Raw genomic sequence first — 17,571 nt, 5'->3', positions numbered from 1 at the left:
GTTAGGAACCTTCCGAGTGACCTACGGAGCTGAAACTTAAAACACAGGCCCTTGGGATGTGTACCAGTGCAGGAGCACCGGCGGAGCTGAGTTACCTCACCCACAGGAAGCGGGTGCACAGGGTCGAAGTAGTGTCGGTTTCGTCACGCTGGTCGATGGTGCTTGGAGCTGAAGATGCTGCAGGCGGCTCGATGAGAAGAGTTCCGGTGGATCCAAGGGTGGATCTGAAGATGTGAAGACCTGAAAGCAGAGGGGACAGTGTTCAAAGTCACTAGCCAGTGACTACCGTGGAACCAGATCGGAACCAGGCGATGTCGGGTGCAAACAGGCGTTGTCGGGTAGCTTCTTTCTGCAGCCACGTGGATACCCGGGGTCGAGGACGTCCAGGAGTCGGTCACGAGCTGTCCCACGCAGGCTTCTCGCTGTTGGCGGTGTCGGCACCTCGATCGGAGCAAACAGGCCTTGGCAAAGGCAAGCCAGGCAGAAGTTGAAAGATGCTTAACACTCGGACCAGCAAGGTCAGAGTGAGTGCTCCTTTTTACAGGAGCTGGGGTAGGTCTGGAGCAACCAGACCTGCTGTGTAAATCTTCGGGTTCGTCGCCAAGATGGCCGCTGACCACGTGGCTAGTGGCCGGGATGGCGCGTCGAGTGGCACAATGCAAAAGGGCCCCACGCAGATCGTGGAGATGCTGGAGGGCTGATCTTCGGTGCAAGGGCTGCTCGGTGGTGGGGGTTCTCAGTCCCCAAAGCACAACGTCGAGGATGCCTCAGAAGCTGCGCAGTCAGCTTTTCGAGTGTCTTCCAAGAGGTCCGGTCCCACGTCACTCGGTGCCTCCACGGGTCCCTTCTTTGCAGGGACTGTGGATCGGGCTCTGAGAGGTCTGGGAGTCTGGTTCTTGTCGGGCTCTGGGCTCGGGCTCCGGCGGGAGGCGGCGGCAAAGCAGACGTCGAGTTGCTGGTTGGTACCTGTGTTCACAGGGTGGCCACTCCTAGGCCACAAGGGAGATTCTCTTCAGTCTTCTGTGCAGCAGAATGTCGAAGTCCAGTCTTCTTCTTAGTTTTAAGTTGATTCAGGATGATCTGCTGTGCAATGGCACTGCTCCCTCTCTTATTCCCAATCTGAGGGGTGGATCACCTACTAGGTCCCTCCTCTGGGAGGAACCAGGAAGGGGGGCGGTTACACCCCCTTTCCTTTGTCCAGCTCCTCGCCAGGACTGGGGCTGGAAAGCCCCAGAACCGGTTTGGACTGGCCTATGCACGGGGACACCTTGTGTGCCCCGGGCATGTCTGATTCTATTCAGCCCTGTCCTACCCAATACACAAAATCCTGTCTGGGGTGGTGCTCGCACCTCCCAAGGCAGGAAACCCTTTGTCCAGGCCACCATCTGCCGAGTTTCGGTCAGCAGCAGGAGGCCAGACTCGTGTCTGTGGTGGCAGCATCCATTTTGTGATGCTGAGGCTCTGTTTAACTTTAACCGGGGTTAAGGCTACACACGTCGTGTCCCTCTAGAAGGGTGGAATGCTATCCCCGTCGCCAGAATTGGCGAGGGGATAGTATTCCAATTCGTATGACACCTTACTCGACATGTTTTGATAAAGCCAAACCAAAGATAGCAAATAACCGCGAGGATTATAATGCACTTAAGAGTATATGGTATGGCAATATCCCGGAACAGCTTAGGGAGTGGTTCCCAACAGCTGCAGACAGGCTCAGCTCATGCTAGAGCACCATCTCACATATTTCCAAGCACTCTGCCTCCAGGATTGATGAGGCCTTCCATAGGAGTGGCTGATAGGAACATATGTGTCCAGTTTAGGGTTAGGCACAGGCATACTGTACCTAAGTAAGAGGTGATTACACCAACTTACCCCAGCTGAGTGATCAGCCAGTTGTGTCAAATATGGAGGCCAGGCCAGGGGTGGCACAATACATGCTGCAGCCCCTGGTAGGCCTTGGATACACCTATGCCCTGGGCACCTAGGGTGCACTAATACAGGGGCTCATAAGGTGAACCAGTTCCAATTCGTAATGCACCTAGAGTGCATTGGCAGTAATTTAGAGAGAGAACAGCAGGCTGTGGGTCTGATTAGCAGGCCCACAGCCACATTAAGTCAGAAACCAGTGAAGCAAAAAGCAAAAATTTGGGGTGACCATAGGATAGCAGACCCTACTCTCCTACACTAAGGACTCGTCCTTCTTTTCTGCCAAAGGTTGACAGTGCCTTTCTCATCGGGCAGACAATCACTTTGCCCATCTTCTTTCCGCCGCCGCATCCCTCAAAAGAAGAGGCTCCACCGTCTCGACCCAAAACGTGCGCTCTCTTTCTATCTGGACCGCACACAACCGTTCTGGGTGGATGACCAGCTCTTTGTTGTCTACGTGGGCGCCAAGAAAGGTCGGGCTGTGCACAACCGGACCATCTCTCGTGGGTCGTTCTGTGCATAAAGGCTTGTTACTCCTTGGCTAAAAAGGAGCCTCCGGTGGGACTGGGCGCCCGTTCTACTAGGGCGACGGCAGCCACCACTGACTTGGGACGCGGCCTTTCCTTGCATGACATCTGTCAGGCAGCTGCGTGGGCCTCGTTGCACACGTTTACCAAGCTACTGCCTGAACAGCCAAGTCTGGAGAGACTGCTTTTTTAGCTGTTCTGTTCTCCAGGACTTTCTGGTGTTATCTTGGTCCGCAGATCCGCCACCGGGGTTCGTATTACTGGGGTATCTATTCTATCTATTCTAAGGTAAGGAATCTATCACTACGTGTTTTTTTTCAGATGCACAAGTTACTTCCCTTCGGTAACGATATATCTGTAAGAAACAGTAGTGATAGATTCCTTACCGCCGCACCCATCCTCCCCGTTCTGCAAACTGATTTCTGGGGTTAAGGCCATCCATTTCAGGGCCCTAGTTTCATGGCACCAGTGGTCCGGTTCTTGCATGGCTCTGCGTTCCTGGCGCGGAAAGTCGTGTACAGAACTGACGTCAGCCCACGTCGGCGCGTCTAAGTAGCTCCGATGAAATCATCCCAGCACCAACGAGGCATGCGGAACCGCACGACGCCGCCTACCAATGTGCAGGGGTACTGCTGACGAAAAAAGTTTCCGGACCCAGTCTGACGCCAGGGGGTGATTCTAAGGTAAGGAATGTATCACTACCAATGTTTCTTACAGATGCATTGTTACTGAAGGTAAGTAACTTGTGCATCAGTTCAAGAATAGGTACAATGGTTGAATACATTTTTTTTTATGTGATGTTGAGAAAACAAAGCTGCAAATGATAGTTGCCCCAGTAATGACATTTTCATAGATTCCAATGCTTTGTATCATTCCCCGTCGTCGGAATGGGAGCCTCGGTAGTATCACAACCATAGAAGCAAAAGAGAAACATAGGCCTAGGCCTCATCTCATTTTGTATCCTATCAATCTCTTTGTGTAAAAGAGACCAAACTTTTGCCAGGACCAATCCGAGTAGCCTCACCCCATAGAACCTTCCTGAAAGAGCTCAGAGCCTCAGATTTTTCTACCGCACGTTGTGCTAGGGAGTCTCCACTGAGCTCTGCTCAGTTTTCTCATTCTTTCAAGTTATTTCTACAACTTTTTCAACTTCAATCAAGACATGTTTGACCAGGAGAAGAAGGCCTTATTCAGGTCCTGTGCCTATTGTGGGGAAAAAAAGACTTTTTGTGGTAGATAAGCATGAAAACTGTATATATTGCTTATACCCGGACCACAAGGCCACTGACCGCAAGATTTGTAGAACCTTCTCTACAAAAACTCTTCAGGACAGAGAGGGCCGGCTGTTGACCTGGCTTCAAAAAATGAAGACTCGGAAGGAAGTGCTTTCATCAGATGAAGAGGATTCGACATCTATGACTTCCTCTCACAGATCCAAGAAGAGGGATAGGTCTCCTTCTTCTTCTTCAGCCGAGCTTCCTATCAAGGCCCCTCATAAGATCTCTGACAAATCTGAGAGCGCTAGTCCCATTAAATCTCCTCACGGAAGTGAAAAGGAGAGGCAGGGACAGGCTGCTGGATTGGTTACAGCCACTAAGGACAAAAAGGAGGTTGCTTTCTCTTCTCCTCCGTCCAAAAAGGAAAAGACTGGTGAAAAACACTGTACAGTCATTCCAGGGACCGTTCCTGAGAAAAAACAGCGTCCGTTGACGACCAAGACATCAGGTACGTCGATGACGAGTATTTCTATGACAAATCCCGCTGTTTGCTTGCCCCCGTCGACTGGATCGTCGTCGGTGGCGGTTTCGACGATTTCATCTTCGTTTAAAGTACCAGGTTCGTCGACGATGACTTCTTCCTCGTCGACGATGAAGATCTCCGGTAAGGTGCTGTCGACGGCCTCATCGTCGACTAAGACTACGTCGACGACAACAACGTCGACGACGACGCTCATGGTGATGACGACGAGTTCGTCGACGACGTCCAAGGCTCCGTCGACTAGGTCCACTGCACAGTCGACTATTCCATCGACGATGGCGTCGACGACTAGCGAGCCGTCGACTAGGTCGTCGACAGGTCAAAACTTGCAATTTCCTATTCAAAAGCTGAAAATTACACCTGAAATGACGTCTCCAAGACGGGTTTCAACGCTTCCACCTACACTGCTTCTGGATGACGAGTCGGATGAGGAAGAGTATGATGGTGGCAAATATGGGGATGCCTACAGTCCCTCAGATTTGCATGTCAAATTGCAAGAGACTGACACAGAGGAATATTATGAACAGGCATATGATCAAGAGGCTCATCGCTATGTTCCTCAGGAGCGACGTCCACTTGGTTTAGGACACGACATGGTGGCCATGCCGGCCTCTCTAATCTCTGATCTTCAGATGATGCTGCAAGACTATAGAACCAGGTTTCTTCGGAACCTTTATTGCAGCCTGCGCAACCTCCGCCTCAGGTGTTACCGCAAGCGCAACCAGTGGTCGTGCAGCCTCCTTCGCAAGCGGTTCCTCTCCCCCCAGTGGTCCTACCAACGGTCGTTTCCCGGACATCGGATCCCGAGCCCGCCATTACCATTCAGCAGGATTCCTCTTCTGATGAGGAAGTACAGGTGGATCCTTTGACTGATCCATTGCAGGACCCAGACTTGGATCCCGGTGACAGTGGACTACAAGATCCAGACGCCACTGGTAGAGATACTTCTATATCCCCTCCAGTCGATATAGGGGGATTCCATAACCTCATGGAGAGAGCGTCAAAGAGGTTTGGACTACCAATTACAAGGGAAGAGTCTGAATGTTTCCTGTATGACTTAAAAGAACAATACAAAAGACCAGTCAAATCCATTCCCATAATTGAGCATGTGTGGGATGAAGGGATAAAGATCATGCAAAATCCATGCCACTGTTATCCCAGTTCTTCCTAGGCTGGAAAAGAAATATAAGGCTCCAGAGGGCAGTCCAGCTTGTCTTCTAGGTCAGCCGAAGCCTGATTTGGTGATCTCCCAGGATGCTCAAAGTAAATCCAAAAACACATCAACGCCTTTCACTACGCCTACGGACAAGGACGGTAGGCGCCTGGATAACGTGGGAAAGAGGTTTTCTTCCATGGCCAGCTTGCTTGTTCGAGCAGCAAATGCTCTCGCCATTCTAGGCAGATACGACCGCCAGATGTGGTGTGACATGGAGCCATTTGTGGAACAACTGCCAGACTCCGCGAAGGAAGAGGCTAGGAGAGTCCTTATGGAGGGAGAAAAATCTTCCTCCGAAGTAATTGACTGCGCAATGGATATTGCTTCCACGGCTTTTCGTGCCTTAGCAGGCTCAGCAGTACTACGTCGTCCCGGGCTGGCTGAGAGCCACCTGGTTTCGTCAGGAGATCCAAAATAAGATCCTGGACCTCCCATTTGATGGGGAGATGCTTTTTGGTAAGCATGTTGATGATGCCCTGCAAAGTATAAAGAAAGACACTGACACGGCGAAGTCATTGGGATCTCTGAACTATCGTAAGGTCCCATTTAGAGGTGCACGAGGCAGAGGCTTATCTTCTTATAGAGGAAACACCCAGCAGAGATATTCCTCACCGTCTTCGCAGTCTTACAAGACTCGATATTCAAATCAACGGCAGGGACAATCGGCGTCTTTCTCTCGCCAGCCTCAGCGAGGGCGTCGGAACCGCCAAGGACGTGACAATGCCAAGAGGCAATAGCGGCCTCCTGGCTCTACCTACTGTTCCTTCCCTCCCAGTAACATCAGTGGGGGGCAGGATATCCTTTTGTCTGAACAGCTGGAAGTGTATAGCATCGGACCAGTGGGTCCTGAATATTGTTCAGAGTGGCCATACGTTGGAATTCCAAGATCTTCCTCCAACAAGAGCTCCGGGCGCCAACCGCACAAAACATCTGAGTCTGCTCCATCTCGAAGCCCACCAATTGTTCATCAAGGGGGCAATAGAACCGGTACCTCTCTCAGAGGGGCAGAGGTTTATATTCCAGTTTCTTCCTGGTTCGGAAGTCAGCAGAAACTTGGCGTCCCATACTAGACCTACGAGAGCTCAACACTTATCTCATCAAACTCTCTTTCAGGATGGTCACTCTCCAAGATATTCTTCCTCTTTTGAACCCAGGCGATTTTTTGGCGTCTTTGGATTTAGAAGATGCGTATTTCCACATACCAATACACCCAGCTCACAGACCATATCTACGCTTTACAGTGGGCAAGAGCCATTTCCAATTCAAGGTTTGGCCTTCGGTCTGCCCCTCGGGTCTTCACTAAAGTGTTAGCACCAGTAGCAGCATTCCTACGAAAACAATCCCTGGAAGTTTTCCCTTACTTGGACGACTGGATCGTCAAGGCTCCATCTTTCAAGGAAACTTCTCAAGCCGTTTCAATTTGCATCCAGTTGTTCAATCACCTGGGCCTTAAGCTAAACAAACACAAGTCAGTTCTGCAGCCCTCAAGATCCACAAGGTTCCTTGTGGCCATTTTGGACACGACGCAATGCACAGCTCGTCCTTCGGAGGAACGTCAACAAAAGTTGATAGTCTCTGCTCCCCAGGTGCTCAACAAGAAATGCCTTTCAGTCAGACAATACAAGTCCCTGCTCAGGTCAATGTCATCACGCATACCATTCATACCGCATTGCAGGTTGCGAATGCGTCCTCTGCAAGAAGAGCTAGACAAGCAATGGTTCCAGGCAGAGGGATCATTCAACGACAAGGGTTTGTGACGCCACAAATGAGAACAGCATGCGAGTGGTGACTAGTAAAAGACAATATCGCGGAAGGTCTGACCTTCAGTATTTCACCATCCCCCCCTGATTATGACTACAGATGCCTCTTTGGAAGGCTGGGGAGCAGTGCTCCGAGAGCTTCAAGTCAGCTGACACTGGAGTCCAGACCTGCGCCAGTGCCATTTACATTTTTTGGAGCTAACGGCCATTCGGTTGGCTTTGCAGGCTTTCCTTCCCAGAGTTCAAAATAACAGTGCTGGCCCGGCCGGACAATATGACGGCCATGCACTACATCAACAAGCAAGGAGGAACGAAGTCACAAACTCTGTCCAAGGAGGCTCGGAGAATCTGGGATTATGCTAATCTGCACGGGATCAATTTGAAGGCCGAACACCTGGCAGGTTCTCTCAATGTCACGGCGAATGCCCTGAGTCCCCAGACAGAGGCGAATCACGAATGGGAATTTAATCAGACCATTCTGGAGAGTGTGTTCTCGGTCTGGGGGGACACTGGCCATCGACCTCTTTTCCGCTCCGGTGAACGCCAAATGCCGGTTCTACGCAAGCAAAGTTCACCATCAGAGATATCTGGGGAACGCTCGTTCGATTGCCTGGTACGGTGCGTTCTTTTACGCTTTTCCGCCAATTCCCCTCATCCCACGAGTACTCAGGAAGATGAAGACGGAAGCTTGCAAGATGATTCTCATTGCACTGGCGTGGCCCCGGCAATTCTGGTACACAGAACTCCTTCTCTCCCAGGATCATCCAATTCGCTTGAGACTAATTCCATCCCTATTATCGAGGAATCAGGGGCAGGTGTTCCATCCGGATCCGAAATCGCTGCACTTGACAGCCTGGCTCCTGAACACAGAGAGTTCCGTCATCTGAATCTCCCCAAGGAGTGTAGAGAAGTGTTAATCCAGGCTCGGGCACCAAGCACTAATAAAACTTACAAGGCGAAATGGAAGAGGTTCTGCCTGTGGTGTCAAAGACAAGGTCTCCATCCTTACAAATCTCTGCCGCATCAACTTTTGCCATATATACTATCATTGGCTAAGTCTGGTTTGGCGCATTAGTCTGTGAAGGTCCATCTTGCAGCCATATCGAGGTTTCGGTGCAGTTCTCCAGGCCCGTCCTTATGGTCCTCTAGGATTGTTAAACAATTCTTGAAAGGCTTGTTTCGGATGTATCCTCCTGTTTGCCCCCCTCCGCCAGTTTGGCAGCTCAATCTTGTCCTGGCTCAACTCATGAAAGCTCCGTTTGAGCCGGTGCACAAGGCGGACTTGAAATTCCTGTCTTGGAAACTTGCCCTCCTCTTAGCTCTAACATCAGCGAGAAGAGTTAGTGAGCTTCAAGCCCTATCCGTAGTGCATCCATTCCTTCAATTAAAAAAGGATGTGCTTATTCTTCGCACCAATCCAAAATTTATTCCGAAGGTGCCGTCTGAGCTCCACTTGAATGAACCTTTGATTTTAAAGTCATTCTTTCCGCGCCCTTCTACGCCTGCGGAACGCACATTACATTCTTTGGACGTTCAAAGATGCTTGAAATTCTACTTAGAACGCACACGACCCTTTCGAAAATCATCCCAATTGTTTGTGTCCTACAGCGCACCACAGAAGGGGTTTCCTTTGGCAAAGAGTGGCATTTCCAGCTGGATCTCAAGTGCGATTCAATTCTGCCATCAGGAGGCGGGCAAGCCACTGGGCAGAAAGGTCCGTGCCCATTCCACAAGGTCTGTGGCATCGTCTGTGGCTCTTTTCTCTGGAGTCGCCATTAAGACATATGCAGGGCAGCAACGTGGAGCAGTACTCATACCTTCACGAAACACTACTGCCTGGAATCTGCAGGACGAGACGACGCGGCTGTTGGTCAGGCAGTTCTACGGAATCTTTTTCATTGAGAGGTGAGCTTTCTCTACAGTCCCTGCTTCCTGGTGAGCACATTTTGTTTCTTGCCTTTGCTATGCTATAAGTATTGCTATGTGGTTATGTGATACCATGTTTTTACAAAATGTGTTTTGGTAATTTACTGCTAGCTACTCTGATACAAAGCATGGGAATCTATGAAAGTTCCAATACTGGGGCAAGAAAACAAGTTACTTACCTGTAACTTTGGTTCCCCAGTATTGGTAACTTTAATAGATTCCCATGCGCCCACCCTCCTCCCCTGGGAAAGCTGTCTTTTTACAGAGTTAGTGGCGGTTTGCACAACGGCTACGAAAATCTGAGGCTCTGAGCTCTCTCAGGAAGGTTCTATGGGGTGAGGCTGCTCTGATTGGTCCTGCCAAAAGTTTGGTCTCTTTTACACAAAGAGTGATAGGATACAAAATGAGATGAGACCTAGGCCTATGTTTCTCTTTTGTTTCTATGGTTGTGATACTACCGAGGCTCCTATTCCGACGACGGGGAATGATACAAAGCATGGGAATCTATGAAAGTTACAAATACTGGGGAACCAAAGTTACAGGTAAGTAACTTGTTTTCTTGCACTTGCTTCAGGGGAAAAGGTTGCAAATCTTAATTAGGTAGTTCCAGCTTCAAAAATTACCCATCACCCTGTAATGTAGAACAACCGTTATAAACAACAGGGCTTATGCTGGTGTAATGCATTGCAGGGGCGACTGTATAGTTTACATTTAATCCTTGCTGTGATTGTTAGCCAGTGAAGATCATGAAGTAAAGACACCGGGTGATTGAATTTTCTAAAGGCAATGACCTGTCTGGTATTTAACCAGAGCAAGTGAGGATGGCGGGGTGCCTTTTAGAGTAGAAGTCTCCAAGAGACAACAAGAGTTTGGATTGATTTTTTTGGGGGGTGGGGGGGTGGTGTGTCTTAGAAATGTATTGCTCGGCTAAAACTCTTCTGGACGATCCCCGCACACCATGTCTTCTGCAGGTTCAGTTCAAGCTCGTCTTAGTCGGGATGGTGCCACCGGCAAGACCACCTTCATGAAGCGCCAGTTGACCGGAGAAATTTATAAGATGTTTTCCACACGGACCGAGGCCCCATAAATTCAATGTCTGGGACACCACCTGGCAGGAGAAGTTTGACGGCCTTCGAGATGGCTACTATATCCAAGCTCAGTGTGCCATTATCATGTTTGATGTCACATACAAAAATGTTCCCAATTGGCATCGGGACTTGGTGTGAGTGTGAGAAACAATCCCCATTGTGTTGTGTGACAAAGTGGGTTCGAGGCATGTGGGCTGCTGAATTCATATCTGTGCATAGATCGCCGCCTAGTGTTGGGTCCGGATGATTGCACATTGTTGTCCTGGAAGAGTCTTCGAAGTATCACAAGATAGGTGGCTCCTCCCCTGGACTACAGTGCGCATGGGCATCGCCTCCATCCCCAGATTGTTTTTTTCCGCCATTGGGTTCGGATGTGTTTCGGTTCCCTCTGTCGGGACCGATAGTTGGTTACGTTTCTACTTGACACCAAAAGGTCTTTAGGCTGGGCGTCGGTATTGTTTTCGTTCGGGTTTGTCTTCCTTCTCTACTCCGAACGCTTCCTGCCCCTCCGCGTGCTGTCGGCGCGGACGGGCCTACTCGACGCTCCAAGTTACTGAACATGGAACGGACTCCGTTCAAGAGGTGCCCGGTGTGCACCTCCAAGTATTCACACCTCGACGTGCACCCTGTGTGCAACAAGTGTTTATCACCGGACCATGACGAGGCCAGATGTATGGCCTGCTCAAAGTTCCGGTGCAAGAAGACCCTAAAGCATCGTCGGGCCGCTCGACTCCAGGCCCAGTTGTCGGCATCCCTGCGCCCCCGCCGGACAACATCTTTGAAGAATTTGAAGAGGACGAAAATGTCTTTCAGGTTTCGGACTCTAGCCCTGCGTCGGAGGGAGAGGACTACGACGCGGGAGATGAGGAGTTTGACGAAGCCGGCGACGAGGTAGGGGACGACGATGGGGCCATTGCCACCGCGGGGGATAGCTCGGAGGAAGAGCACCCCCAAACTGACTCGGGGGTCAATCCCCAACATACGGCCCAGGTCGAGGGATCGCCTTCGGGCCTTACCCAAGACCTTGCTAATAGTCCAACTGCCCCGCCTCTCGGCCCGGCCGCGGACATTTCTGATGCGCCACTCCCGTTGAAGAAAACGAAAGTGAAGCCATCGGGATCCACGCCATCGGTTTCGAAACCGAAAGTGAAAGCTCCACTGGTGGGACAGAAGGCTCTAGAGGCGTCAACACCTAAGAAAGTCAAGATGGCCGACCCCAAGGCCTCGGGGTCGACGCCGAAGGCAAAGGCGGCCGACGCGGCTGCGTCGGCGCCGAAGATGGTCGAGGTCGACGACCCGAAAAAGGCTCCAAAGAAGCGTCAAGGCGATTCCAAAGCTCCGGCTGCGCCGGCTCCGGCCGGCGGGGCCAAGGATGGCAAGGTGTCGACTCCGAAGGCGCTGCCCCCGGCAGACTCGACTCACGACTCTGGGAAATCGCTCGAGACGGTCAAGCCCTCTTCAACCTTGACGAAGAAGGTCGATGAGTCCCTGCAACGGATTCGGAAGGACGCTGGGGTTCCCGACCCGTAGGGCGTGAAGCCGAAGACCGCATCGAAGCCGGCAAAGGTGCAAACGCCTATTCGTTACACCCTGCCGCCAAAGTCGACGCCGAAAGCCTTCGCTCCGAAGCAGGGGGCGGACGTGCCCTCGAAGGAGATGTCGACGTCCAAAGCGTCGTTGGTGGTGTCGAAGCTTCGGCTCCAGCCACTCGCGGATGAAGAGCGCCGAGAGGTCATCATCGACGCCAATACTGGGAAATTGTCCCTCCTCAAACGGAAAATCACCACGGAGCCGGTGCTAGAACATTTTCGGATTCCTCTTAAGAACAAGAAGGACTCGACGGGCGCTTCGGCCCCTATGGAGCCTTCGTCTCCCAAACATGTGGAACGTTCTCCTACGCGTTCTAACGCGGGGGAAGGTAGCGATGAGGAGGAGGTCGAGTACAACTATCCGGCGTACTCGGATCCGGAGGAGGAACCTTGGTCGGCCGGAGCCGACCCAGACGACCTGCAATCGGGTCAGGAACCGCAGCTCTTTGCGGCAAAGACCTCACCGACGGAGGACTCTGCAGCCTTCAACGCCTCGATTGAGAGGGCCGCAGCTAACCATGATGTCGAGCTCCACTCAGATCCTGTGGATGTGGACTTTTTGTTTGACACTTTCTCAGTGGCCGAGAAGTCAGTCAAGACATTGCCAATGCTCAAAGGGGTGCTAAAGTACGCGCCGGAGGTCTTCAAGGAGCCCACTCGGGCGCGTGTCATCAATCCTCGAATTGATAAAAAGTATAAGGCAGCGCCCTCGGATCCAACATACATCAAGGGACACTTGCCACTGGACTCTTTGGTTGTATCCAACGCTCGGAAGAGGGCGAATTCACAGACAACTGGTGACGCTCCTCCCCCAGACAAAGAGTCGAAAATATTCGAGGCCTCAGGAAAAAGGATTGCTGCGCAGGCAGCTAACATCTGGCGTATTTCAAACATGCAGGCCCTACTTGCACGCTACGATAGGGCTCACTATGACACCCTAGAAACACTGTTGCAGCACTTACCTGACCAGTACAAGGAGGCTGGGGAGATGTTAATTCAGGAGGGCAAGCTAATCACTAACGCTTCCATCAAATGTGCGCTAGATGTGGCTGACACTGCCTCCAGGGCGATCAACACTAGTGTGTTGCTGAGAAGGCATGCATGGCTTCGAATATCAGGCTTTAAACCAGATATACAAACAACCATACTCAACCAAACAGTTAATCCTGACCACCTATTTGGCCCTGAGGTGGATGCGACACTGGAAAAAATGAAAAAAGACACAGACACTGCTAAGTCTATGGGGGCCCTCCAATCTCAGCAGTTTCGGGGTGGTTCCTTTCGCCGCTCCAATTCCTTAGGCACCTCCAGGGGTCAAGCATCGCAATCCACACAGTACTATAAGGGCAATACCCAGACCTCATACACCAACAAGGGTAGAGGTGGCTACAGAGGCAACAACGTCAAGGGCAGGGGACGTGGAAACAATAGCTCCAGGTCCACCACCGCCAACAAGCAGTGACGTCTTGTCACTGCCCCCCGACCACACAACACCGGTCGGGGGGAGACTCCAGCAGTTCCTGCCCGCGTGGAAATCCATCACCACGGACAGGTGGGTGAGATCTCTTATCCAGTACGGTTACTGTCTGGAACTTACTTCCACTCCACCAAACATACCTCCAAGAAGCCGTCCTATGTCCGGCGAGCACTTGCACTTGTTGCAGCAGGAGGTCACAGTCATGCTGCAAAAAGGGGCAATAGAGCTCGTTCCACTGCAAGAAAGGGGAACAGGGGTTTACTCCCTGTATTTTCTAATCCCCAAAAAGGACGGATCCCTCAGGCCCATCCTAGACCTCAGGCCCCTCAACTGGTATATTCTCTCGGAGCACTTCCATATGCTCACGTTACAGCAGGTACTCCCTCTGCTTCAACAGGGGGACTTCCTGGCCACACTGGACCTAAAGGATGCATACTTTCATATCCCCCTGCATCCTTCCCACAGGAAGTATCTCAGATTCACAATCCAAGACCAGCACTACCAGTTCAGGGTTCTGCCGTTCGGGGTCACCACAGCGCCAAGAGTCTTTACGAAGTGCCTGGCGACTGTGGCGGCGCATCTGCGACGCCAAAACGTCCACGTCTATCCTTATCTGGACGACTGGCTCATTCAGGCAAGAACAGAACAGCAGTGCGCAGACCACGTGTCACACACTATTCATCTCCTGCTCGATCTGGGATTCTCGCTGAACTATCCAAAATCCCATCTCCAGCCCGCCCATGTACGGCAGTATCTGGGCGCGACGATAAACACGCTGGCAGCCACTGCGCAGCCAAATTCAGTGAGAATCGCCAGCATCCAAACGCTGATCCAACGATTCAGACCTCAGCACTTGCTTCCAGCGAAGGTGTTCATGCAGTTGATAGGCATGATGGCCTCCTGCATCTCCATCGTCCCGCACGCAAGACTACATATGCGTCCGCTTCAGGAGTGCTTGGCACGTCAGTGGACTCAGGCTCATGGGCAACTGACAGACCTAGTGTTGGTGAGCGGTCGGGCGTACAACTCTCTGCATTGGTGGAATCCACAAAACCTTTGCAAGGGCCGACCGTTCCAGGAGCCTGTGCCACAGATTATCCTGACAACGGACGCTTCTCTCCAGGGATGGGGAGCGCATGTACTCCATTACACGGTGCAGGGACTATGGACACTACAGCAGAGGAAGATGCACATCAACGTTCTGGAACTGATGGCAATCTTCATGGCTTTAAAGGCATTCAAAGTGCATCTGTGCAACAAGGTCGTGTTGATCCGGACGGACAACATGACGGCCATGTACTACATTCAGAAGCAGGGAGGAACACACACTCCGCAGCTGTCTCATCTGGCTCAGAGCATGTGGAAGTGGGCCATTCAGAGGAACATCTTCCTCATGGCGGAGCATCTCCTGGGCAAAGACAACCAGATGGCGGACCTGCTCAGCAGGCACAGCCACCAGATGCACGAGTGGGAGATACATCCATCAGTACTCCAACCGTACTTCCAAAGGTGGGGTCATCGAGAGATAGACCTGTTCGCCACAAAGGAGAACGCAAAATGCCAAAGCTTCGCCGCCAGGTTCCCACACTCGCAATCGCAGGGCAATGCGATGTGGATGAACTGGTCAGGCAGATTTGCATACGCTTTTCCCCCAGCACCTCTGATACCGCTGGTGGCACGCAAACTCAGGCAGCACTCGATGACTCTCATCCTGGTTGCTCCAACGTGGGCTCGCCAACCATGGTACACCACGTTTCTGGAACTCTCCGTGGTACCGCATCAAAGGCTTCATCTCACCCCCAGCCTTCTGACGCAGAGCCATGGCGACATTCAGCACCCAGATCCGCAACAGCTCAACCTGGCGATCTGGCTCCTGAAGTCCTAGAGTTTGGCTACCTCAATCTTCCCCCCGATTGTATGGACATCATTCGGGAGGCAAGGAAGCCCACTACTCGAGCTTGTTACGCGGCCAAGTGGAAGCGTTTTGTCATGTACTGTGTAAACCACGATATTGACCCACTGGGCGCTTCCATTCAGAACATTATTTGCTACCTGTTCCACCTGTACCAATGCAATTTGGCGTACTCTTCCATCCGCATTCATTTGTCTGCGATGGCAGCATACCTTCAGAATAGGCAACACCTATCCCTTTTTAAGGTCCCTGCTATCAAGGCTTTTCTGGAAGGACTCAAAAGAGTCATTCCACCGCGGACACCACCAGCTCCAGAATGGAACCTCAATGTGGTTCTTACAAGGCTGATGGGTCCTCCCTTTGAGCCACTGCACTCTTGTGAGCTTCAGTTTCTGACTTGGAAGGTTGCTTTCTTAGTAGCAATTACATCGCTACGGAGGGTTAGCGAGTTGCAGGCGCTCACCATCCAGGAACCTTTCTTCCAAGTACACGCTAACAGGGTGGTGCTCCGCACTAACCATAAATTCTTACCCAAGGTTGTATCTCAATTCCACATGAACCAAACAATTGAGTTACCAGTGTTTTTTCAAAACCCAGAGTCACTGGCGGAGCGGATGCTCCTCACCCTTGATGTTAAAAGAGCCTTGATGTACTACGTTGACAGGACTAAAGATTTTCGTAAGACCAAGCAACTCTTTGTTGCTTTTGCCTCACACCACAAGGGAAATGTTATCTCCAAAGCTGGGATCGCTAGGTGGATAGTGAAATGCATTCAGATCTGTTACGCTAAAGCTAAACGCACTCTCACAATTCCACCGAGAGCCCACTCCACCAGAAAGATGGGGGCCTCTATGGCTTTCCTAGGTAACATTCCCTTAGAAGATATTTGTAGAGCAGCCACATGGTCTACCACACATACTTTCACTAAACATTACTGTGTAGATGTGCACTCTAAACAGCAGGCAGCTGTTGGCCAGGCTGTTCTCAAAACGCTTTTTCAAACTGCTGCAGCTGGCACGGGTGGCCGCCGCTAATGGAGGGACTGCTATATATTCTATGCACAGATATGAATTCAGCAGCCCACATGCCCCGAACTGCAAATGCTACTTACCAGTATGCATCTGTTCTTGGCATGTAGGGCTGCTGACATTCATATCGCCCGCCCTCCTCCCCGGCGCCTGTAGCAGCTGCAGTATTTTCTTTACACATATTTTCATACTCTTAGCATAGGGCATCACTCACATATTTCACTCCATCTCTGCCAATGGCTAAAAACAATCTGGGGATGGAGGCGATGCCCATGCGCACTGTAGTCCAGGGGAGGAGCCACCTATCTCGTGATACTTCGAAGACTCTTCCAGGACAACAATGTGCAATCATCCGGACCCAACACTAGGCGGCGATCTATGCACAGATATGAATGTCAGCAGCCCTACATGCCAAGAACAGATGCATACTGGTAAGTAGCATTTGCAATATCAAAGACAGGAAATTGAAGGCAAAGTCCATAGTCTTCCACTGGAAGGAGATCCTCCAGTACTATGATATTTCTGCAAAAAGTAATTACAATTTGGAGTTTGTAGCAATGCCTGTTCTTGCACTACCTAAAGTTGATATGGAACCAGCATTGGAAGCACGATACGGGCAAGATTTACAGATTCCCCAGACCACTGCATTGCCAGATGAGGATGATGATCTGTGAGCGAAGCTGGAGCCCAGCGTCAGAAGTTTCGTTTTTTATAAATAACTGTCCTGTGATGTCTATGGTGCAGCGTTTGCCACTTTATTATTTAGCTGAGCAGAACATGTGCCTAAATCTTTGGGATGCGGAAGGAGATGAGTGGGCTTCGGAGTGAATGTGGCAGTAAAAATTAATTCCTTCATATTTTGGACCTGCATATTTAGCTGTTTTTGACTGCAATTACTTTATCCCTCACGTTTCAAATCTACTTTAAAGACTGCTGTAGTTGCATCACATTCAGTGGTGAACCCTGTTATAGTCTAAAGGTAAGCGGATGGATTTTGTTGAAGGGGGGGGTGGGGTGGGGGTGGTGGTGAAGGCAAAAATCATTCAAGTTCCCGAATTTCAAAGAGTGATGGGTCTAATTTATTTCTATATGTGTGTGTCGAGGAATTCTGTTACTTCGTTGACCATATGAAAATTCTCCAGCTTTGAAGTGTGGAGTCTTTTAAGGCAAGTTCAGGTTGAAGATGTCCTTTATGGTTGATTTGAGGCTCATGTCCGTATTGGTGTAGGAACACTTGTGTATCCTTGAAAATGGGAATGAGTGGCTTTGTGTTGAGCGTGGTAGGAGGTAGGATAGTACCTTGGAGGTCACCCCACGACCTTGCAGTTCCTCCGGTTATGTACTTGCTATTTTCACCAACTGACATC

General features: G+C 50.9%; 1 protein-coding gene and 1 pseudogene across 2 annotated transcripts in view; both read left to right on the top strand.

The window, feature by feature from the left end:
* SYVN1 (synoviolin 1) overlaps positions 1–17,571 on the top strand; it is a 267,012-nt gene that overhangs the window by 197,448 nt on the left and 51,993 nt on the right. The window lies entirely within an intron of this gene.
* LOC147691743 (GTP-binding nuclear protein Ran-like) lies at positions 10,283–16,878 on the top strand (annotated as a pseudogene).

This window comes from Lissotriton vulgaris, chromosome 9, assembly GCF_964263255.1.
Source record: "Lissotriton vulgaris chromosome 9, aLisVul1.2, whole genome shotgun sequence".
In the NCBI taxonomy this organism is placed as follows: Eukaryota; Metazoa; Chordata; class Amphibia; order Caudata; family Salamandridae; genus Lissotriton; species Lissotriton vulgaris.
Note: the sequence above shows the minus strand (reverse complement) of the source record. Positions and strands in the feature narration are given on the sequence as shown.